Below are 7,682 nucleotides of genomic sequence, written 5' to 3'. Positions count from 1 at the left end.
TGTTTTCGCTCCTACGGAAGGTTCCCCTGCAGGCATGCCAGAGTGCCACTCCGGGCATCCGCTCAACGGCACAGCGACTGCCGAGGGCGGAAGCCGAAACGGTTAGCTCAGAATAGGTACATCGAGAAGACTCTGCTGCTATACATACATATGTAGCCAGGAGTGCGGTGTTTGGGGATCCCTCAATCTAGAAATCGGGAGCACAGATGTAGGCCAGCTGCACCTGCTGACCCTGCCCGGTCTCCCAACGAGGGGGGCTTCTGAGAGCAGGCGGAGCAGGTTCCCTCCCCGTGCCTTGTAAAACGAACGCCTCCGCCTCCCTTTCTTTTCTCCGTCCTTGCCTCGTGCAAGTCCGTTCTTCTGCAGCGCCACCGACGTCCGTTGAAATGTACTGGAAAAACAGACAAAGAACGACTGCAAGGCCCCCGGGGTTCCCTTGCCCGTGTTTTAGCATTGCCCTTGGGAACTGCCCGAGGGCGCTGACTGTCCTCGCTCGGGAGAGAAGCTGCTCCGGAAGGGAGGCCTCCTGGAGCCGGGTGGGCAGGGGTTGGCCCTGACGGGGGTCAGCTGACGGACCGTCCAGGCGGGGTGGTAGTGCAGCCTCGATGGCGCCCTGGAAGCACCCAGCTCAGCCAGCCATACCTGAGTCAAAGGAGGACGCTTGAGCGAAGGCGGAGGGGCCGGACTCCACGGAGTTCCTCTCGACACGACACACCCTGTGCCGATACGCGGTTCTCGAAGGCCCTCGGGAAAGGCTCGCTCACTGGGCCTCTCAGCCAGCGAGGCTCCCTTCTCACTGCCACCGCCACCCGCCGCGTTGGCTCCTCTCCCTTTCCCTCCCAGGGACCCCGCCGGCTGGCTTGGCAGGCAGGGAGCACGTCGGCTGCGGCATCTCCTGCACCGCTTCCTCACCAGCACCGTTGCCTGGGCCAGAGCAGGAGGCGGGTGAACAGGCAGGTTGCCATGGGGGGGGAGGAGCAACGCCGGGGGCCCTGCAGGGTGGGGTGGCCAGCAGGTGCCCAACCATGCCGACCTGGACACCGCCATGCACGCAAATGCGCCGGGGTGCCACAGACAGCTCCTGGCACGACCGATCAAAGGGTGGCAGGCAGTGGGGCTGACTTGGGCGGGGGGCTGACCGTGCTTCCTGCTGCATCCATCGTCTTTTTCTTTTAACAAACAAACAAACGTAAAAGCCAGGAGGCAGAGGGCTGGGCATGCACATGGAGACAGACGCCCATGGTGTTATGATTTAAGTGCCTTTACGATGCAAACCGGCACGTGCTCGGAGGATGCCCTTTTGCCGAGTTGGCAGCCCATTTCCCCCTTTGCTTCTGCTCTGACACAGGGGTGGGGAACCTTGGGCAGGGTCCCAGTCTGGCCCGCCTGGGGTCCCAATCCAGGGCCCCCCAGCTCGCCGTCCCCCCTCCCCTTGGCCCTGCCCTGTTTTCCCAAGCAAAGGTGGTTTGGTGGCTTCCTGACTTCTGCTGAGTTCTCCCCATTCAAACAGGCTGCAATACTTCCACTGATATCTTGGTCTGTAAAGTAAAGCGGGAAAGTATGCATCAGTGTTGAATGTACTACCCTCTGACAAAAAGTAGATTCAAACTTAATGTTTTTCTCTTCTCTATCTACTTCCTTTTTCCCCTTTCCCTTTCCCTTTTCCCGTCTTTTTCTTCTTTTTGTTGGTTGGTTTGATTTTGTTTTGGAAAATTAATACAATCTTTTTTTTAAGGTTGAAATACCTCTCCTAGCACTTCCTAGCAGGAAGGGCTTTGAGACAAAAAATGTTGGCCTTCTGTTTCTGTTTTTTTCACCCCACCCCCTCTCGCCCCCATCCATGACTGGTATGAGGCCTCCAAGGGCTTCTCTGAAACGGAATTTGGCGCTTGGGCTGAAAGAGCGTCCCAAGCTCTGCTGTAACATATCAGGGATGCAGAAGGAGCTGGAAAATGTGGCGTGGCAGTGGGGAGGAGGGAGACGTGAGTTGTGTGCTTCCGAGCTGAAGAAATGCCCGTGGAGGTGTAAAGAGGGACCCCCGTGAGGCCATCAGGACCAGCGACGAAAATTGCCTGCTGCACTATTGCCAGCCCCCCGGCATGCGGGGTGAGGGAGCTTAAGCGAAGAGAAGCAGGTGGAAGGAAAGGAGGCTGGAGAAAGACCTTTGGGTTGTTCAAGGGGTTAGGATAAGATAGCATTTATTGATTTAATCTATACCCCACCTTTCTACTAGAAAATGGTACTCAAGGCTGCTAATAACAATGCAGGACAGTATTTAGAATAAAAACGTAACTAAAGCAATCATTTCAAAAACACTGAGAACACAATTAAGAACATAACAATACAAGAATAAAAACAGCACCCAACGAAACAAACCAGCTTCCATGACAAAGGCCCGCTTAAGGAAAATGTCTTTGCCTATAAAACAAAACTACAGACAACAAGTTCTTCCGTGAAACCCCTTTTTTTAAAAAAGAACATCCGTTACATCCATAGGGCTTAAAAAGTCTGTGTTGTCAGTTGTCATTTTTTCAGCAGTGGAAGCGACGAGTTCTGGAGGTGGTGGGCTCACCTTCACTGGAAGTTTTGAAGCGGAGGCTGGAAGACCACATGTCAGGGATGCGTTCGCTGCATCCATCATTGCAGAGCCTGTATTGAATGGGAGTCGGACTAGATGAACAGGGGGAGCAAACAGGAGTTGGCCAGGGGAGTTGCAGTGGTAGAAGAGACAAAGGGGACAAAGGAGACAGAGGCTAAGAGGTAAGTGGGCTGCAGGAAGCCCAGGGGGCTGCCCTTTATCCTTCTGAGTGGCTGTGAGCTCACCAGGTGCTTCTGAGAGCTCCAACTGAATTGGGGGGGGGGTGGCCTGAGTACTCCCAGCAGCTGAGTAGGCGGGAAGCTTCAGTCTGTTTCCTGCCTCCCAGCTGAGCAGAGCAGAGCAGAGCAGAGGAAGCTGCTCCAGCTGGTCCAGGGACTACAGAAGCAAGCAAGCTCCCAGAGAGCGAGCGACCATAGTGAGTGAACAGGGGGAGCAAACAGGAGTTGGCCAGGGGAGTTGCAGTGGTTGAAGAGACAAAGAGACAAAGGAGACAGAGGCTAAGAGGTAAGTGGGCTGCAGGAAAGCTGATTTTAATAAACTCAGAACAATGATCAGTAAAGTCCCATGGCAAGCGATGCTAATAAGAAAAGGAGTCCAAGGTGGGTGGGAGCTTTTAAAAAAGGAGATTCTCAAGGCACAATCACAAACAATTCCAACAAGAAGAAAAGGTGGAAGACAACAGAAGAAGCCAATGTGGCTTCACAAAAAGCTGAGAGATGACCTGAAAACAAAAAAGGACACATACAGACAGTGGAAGGAAGGCCAAGCAACAAAGGAAGAGTACAGGCAGGTAGCACAGAATTGCAGGGATGGCATCAGGAAGGCTAAAGCTGAGAATGAGCTGAGGTTAGCGAGGGATGCTAAAAGCAACAAAAAGGCTTTCTTCAGCTACGGGCATAGTAAAAGGCAGAGGAAAGAAATGGTTGTTCAGCTATTAAATAAGGATGGCAAAATGATAACACATGACAAAGAAAAGGCAGAGGTTCTCAATTCCTACTTTGGCTCAGTCTTCTCCCAAAAGAGGGTCTATGACCCCCCTGGCAAAGGCAAAGTACAGGCTGAAGGGGCAGGATTGCAGCTTGACCATATGCCCGTATGAATAGGCATATGGTCAAGGAATACCGAATTACTTGGAATGAGTTCAAATATCCAGGGACAGATGAACTGCACCCTAGAGTAATAAAGGAACTGGCAGAAGAACTCTCAGAACCGCTTTCTATTCTCTTGGAGAAATCATGGAGGACGGGGGAAGTGCCAGATGACTGGAGGAGGGCTAATGTTGTCCCTACGTTCAAAAAGGGCAAAAAGGAGGAACCTGGGAACTACAGACCAGTCAGTCTGACATCAATCCCTGGGAAAATTCTGGAGCAGATAATAAAGCAATCCATCTGGACACACCTTGAAAACAACGCCATGATTACTTAAAGCCAACATGGATTTGTCAAAAACAAGTCCTGCCAGATGAATCTGATCTCATTTTTGGATCAAGTAACCTCTCTTGTGGACCTTGGGAATACTGTAGACATCCTATACCTCGACTTCAGCAAAGCTTTCGACAAAGTGCCCCATGATGTCCTGATGAGCAAACTAGCTCAAAGTGGGCTAGGTGAAACAGCGATCCGGTGGATCCACAGTTGGCTACAGAATCAGACTCAAAGAGTGCTTATCAATGGGACCTTCTCAAACTGGGGAGAGGGAACGAGTGGGGCACCGCAGGGCTCAGTCCTGGGCCCAGTGCTCTTCAACATTTTTATTAATGACTTGGAGGAGGAGGTGCAGGGAATGCTGATCAAATTTGCAGATGACACATAATTGGGTGGGATAGCTAATACCCTGGAAGACAGAAACATAATTCAAAGTGATCTTGATAGATTGGAGCCCTGGGCAGAAAACAACAGAATGACATTTAATAGGGATCAATGCCAAGTTCTGCACCTAGGAAAAAGAAACCAAATACACAGTTACAAGATGGGGGATACGTGGCTCAACAACACTACAAGTGAGAAGGATCTTGGAATTGTTGTCTATCACAAGCTGAATATGAGCCAACAATGGGATGTGGCTGCAAAAAAACGCAAATGCTCTTTTGAGCTGCATTAATAGAAGCAATGCTTCCAAATCCAGTGATTTGGAAGCATTTGAGAGCCAGTGTAGTGTAGTGGTGAGAGTGACGGACTGGGAGCCGGGAGATCCAGATTCTAGTCCCCACTTGGCCATGGAAGCTCACTGGGTGACTTTGGGCCAGTCACAGACTCTCAGCCCAACCTACCTCACAGGGTTGTTGTTGTGAGGATAAAATGGAGAGGAGGAGGATAATGTAAGCCGCCTTGGGTTCCTTGCGAGAGGAAGAAAGGCGGGGTATAAATGCAATAAATAAATAAATAAATCCCAGGAAACACTAGTTCCCCTCTACTCAGCACTCATACGGCCTCATCTGGAGTACTGTGTCCAGTTCTGGGCACCACATTTTAAGAAGGATGCAGACAAACTGGAGAGGGTTCAGAGGAGGGCAACAAAGATGACCAGGGGACTGGAAACAAAGCCCTATGAAGAGAGACTGAAAGAACTGGGCATGTTTAGCCTTGAGAAGAGAAGGCTGAGGGGAGACATGATAGCGCTCTTCAAGTCCTTGAAAGGTGGTCCCAGAGAGGGAGGCCAGGATCTCTTCTTGATCATCCCAGAGTGCTGGACACAGAATCATGGGCTCCAGTGACAGGAAGCCAGATTCCAACTGAACACCAGGAAAAACGTCCGGACCATTAGAGCAATATGACAATGGAACCAATTACCTAGGGCGGTGGTGGGCTCTCCCACGCTGGAGGCGTTTAAGACGAGGCTGGACAGCCATCTGTCAGGGATGCTCTGACTTGGGTTCCTGCACTGACCAGGGGGTTGGACTCGATGGCCTTGTAGGCCCCTTCCAACCCTACTATTCTGTGATTCTATAATTCTATGATGACTTCCAAGGCCACTCCTGAGTCTATGATTCTATGAACATCAGCGAGCAAGGAGGGCAAACATCTGGGCCAGGAACAGGCACAGAATTTTCTCACAAAAGACTGGAGTGGTTCCTTCATATCCCAAGGCTGATGGGAAGGAGGTTGTTGATGACATCCTCTGCCACATGTTTGCCTTTTTGCTTGGAGGACATTTCAGAAAAGGGATTAACTCTTGAGTCATTCATCCAGCTCCCTTCTATAGACCAATTGGACAGGAAATCAGAATTCAATGTTCAGTTGGCAACTGACTAAGCAGGGAAGACACCAAAGTGTTAGGCTCCCTCATTCTTTTTCCTTATGAGCTGATCTCTGCTGTTGAGATCTGGTCTCAGCACAATAATGTAGCATTTTGGAAGAAAGATGCAGCCCAGGAGACCAGCCCCAGAGGCCAGGATACAGAAGACCTCCACAGCCACCATGGATTTCCCCTTAGTGCTCAGGTAGGTTGGCACAAAAGATATCCAAACGCTGCAAAACACCAGCATGCTGAAGGTGATAAACTTGGCTTCGTTAAAACTGTCAGGCAATTTCCTAGCCAGGAAAGCCATGGTGAAGCTGATAAGAGCCAGGAAACCCATGTAGCCCAACACAGTGTAAAACATAGTGACTGATCCTTCATTACATTCCACTATGATCTCTCCAGCCAGGGAATGAAAGTCCAAGTCTGGGAAAGGGGGAGAGGTCACCAGCCACACAGCACAGATAACACCTTGGATGAGGGGACAGAACAGGACAATGGCATTTGACAATTGTCTCCCCAAGAGTTTTCTTGCCATGTTTCCTGGCTTGGTGGCCATGAAGGCCAGAACCACCATGATGGTTTTTGCCAAAATGGAAGAAACAGCAACAGAGAAGGTGATGCTGAAAGCAGTTTGTTGGAGAAAACAGGTGACCTTCATGGGTAGACCGATGAAGAGGAAGGAGCAGAGGAAGCAGAGTATGAGGGAGATGAGGAGGATGTAGGTGAGGTCTCTGTTGTTGGCTTTGACGATCGGGGTGTCACGGTGTTCAATAAAGATTGCCAGCACTAGAGCTGTGATCAGAGACAGGGAAAGAGCTAGAGAAGCTAAAATGTAGCCCAGCATCTCTAGATAGGAAAGGAAGTGGATCTTCTTGGAGATACACTGGTCTTGGTCCTTGTTTGGGTGTTGATCTTCTGGGCATGTGGTGCAGTGATCTGCATCTGAAATAATCAAGAAGTTTTGACGGGACCAGTTCATCCTTCAAAGAAGGAGATGGCAATATTCATTCTGATTGTGACTATACACCTAAGGGTACAATTTCACTTTTATTATTTGATAAGCAACATATTTGATAAGACCAGAGCAAGAAATGGTAGAAAATACTTTTTTCTTTTATTTTCTTCATATGATTGCCCAGTGTTCCAGACTCATGTCAGACATTCTACAAGGAAGAAAAACAACAACACCAAATTCCATAACTAGAAATGAAAACTGGGTAACTGCAAGAAGGAAACTATGACCTTTCACCTCTGATGCCTTTTGAATGGGAAAGCAAATAAATACATCCATAAATGTCTCTCATTTTCATTAAGATGTTGACCTGTACAATGAGGCGATGTGTTGCTGTAGAAGCTGGGAACCATGTTACAGAAATCACTATAGATAAAATGGGCAATTCGTGTGATGTGCTCCAGTTGGTCCAAGGATGACCAACCACTTGCCTGGATCAGTGTTCTGCTCAAACAGCTCAGGTCTGATACCAAAACACGAACAACTGATTGTGTAGCTGAGAGTATGAGCAATTTATCAAACGTTATTATTTAAATACAAGGCTTATTCAAGAAATTGTGAAAACTTTTCAGACCAGTAAACCCAGAGGTATCTCATCTAAAGTACTATTTATACAGAAAATATTCCATGGGAAATTATGGACACTTCTCCTTGTCTATCATCTAGGGAGGTAGTGGGCTCTCCCACACTGGAGGCATTCAAGATAAGGCTGGACGGCCATCTGTCAGGGATGCTCTGACTTGGATTCCTGCAGGGGGTTGGACTCAATGGCCTTGTAGGCCCCTTCCAACCCTACTATTCTATGATTCTATGACCTTCCCTTTGTCCCTG

Source organism: Heloderma suspectum, chromosome Z, assembly GCF_057233095.1.
Source record: "Heloderma suspectum isolate Gila_16-S chromosome Z, 16-S_ref, whole genome shotgun sequence".
Taxonomy (NCBI): Eukaryota; Metazoa; Chordata; class Lepidosauria; order Squamata; family Helodermatidae; genus Heloderma; species Heloderma suspectum.
The sequence above is the reverse complement of the archived record's forward strand: the minus strand, read 5'-3'. Positions refer to the sequence as shown.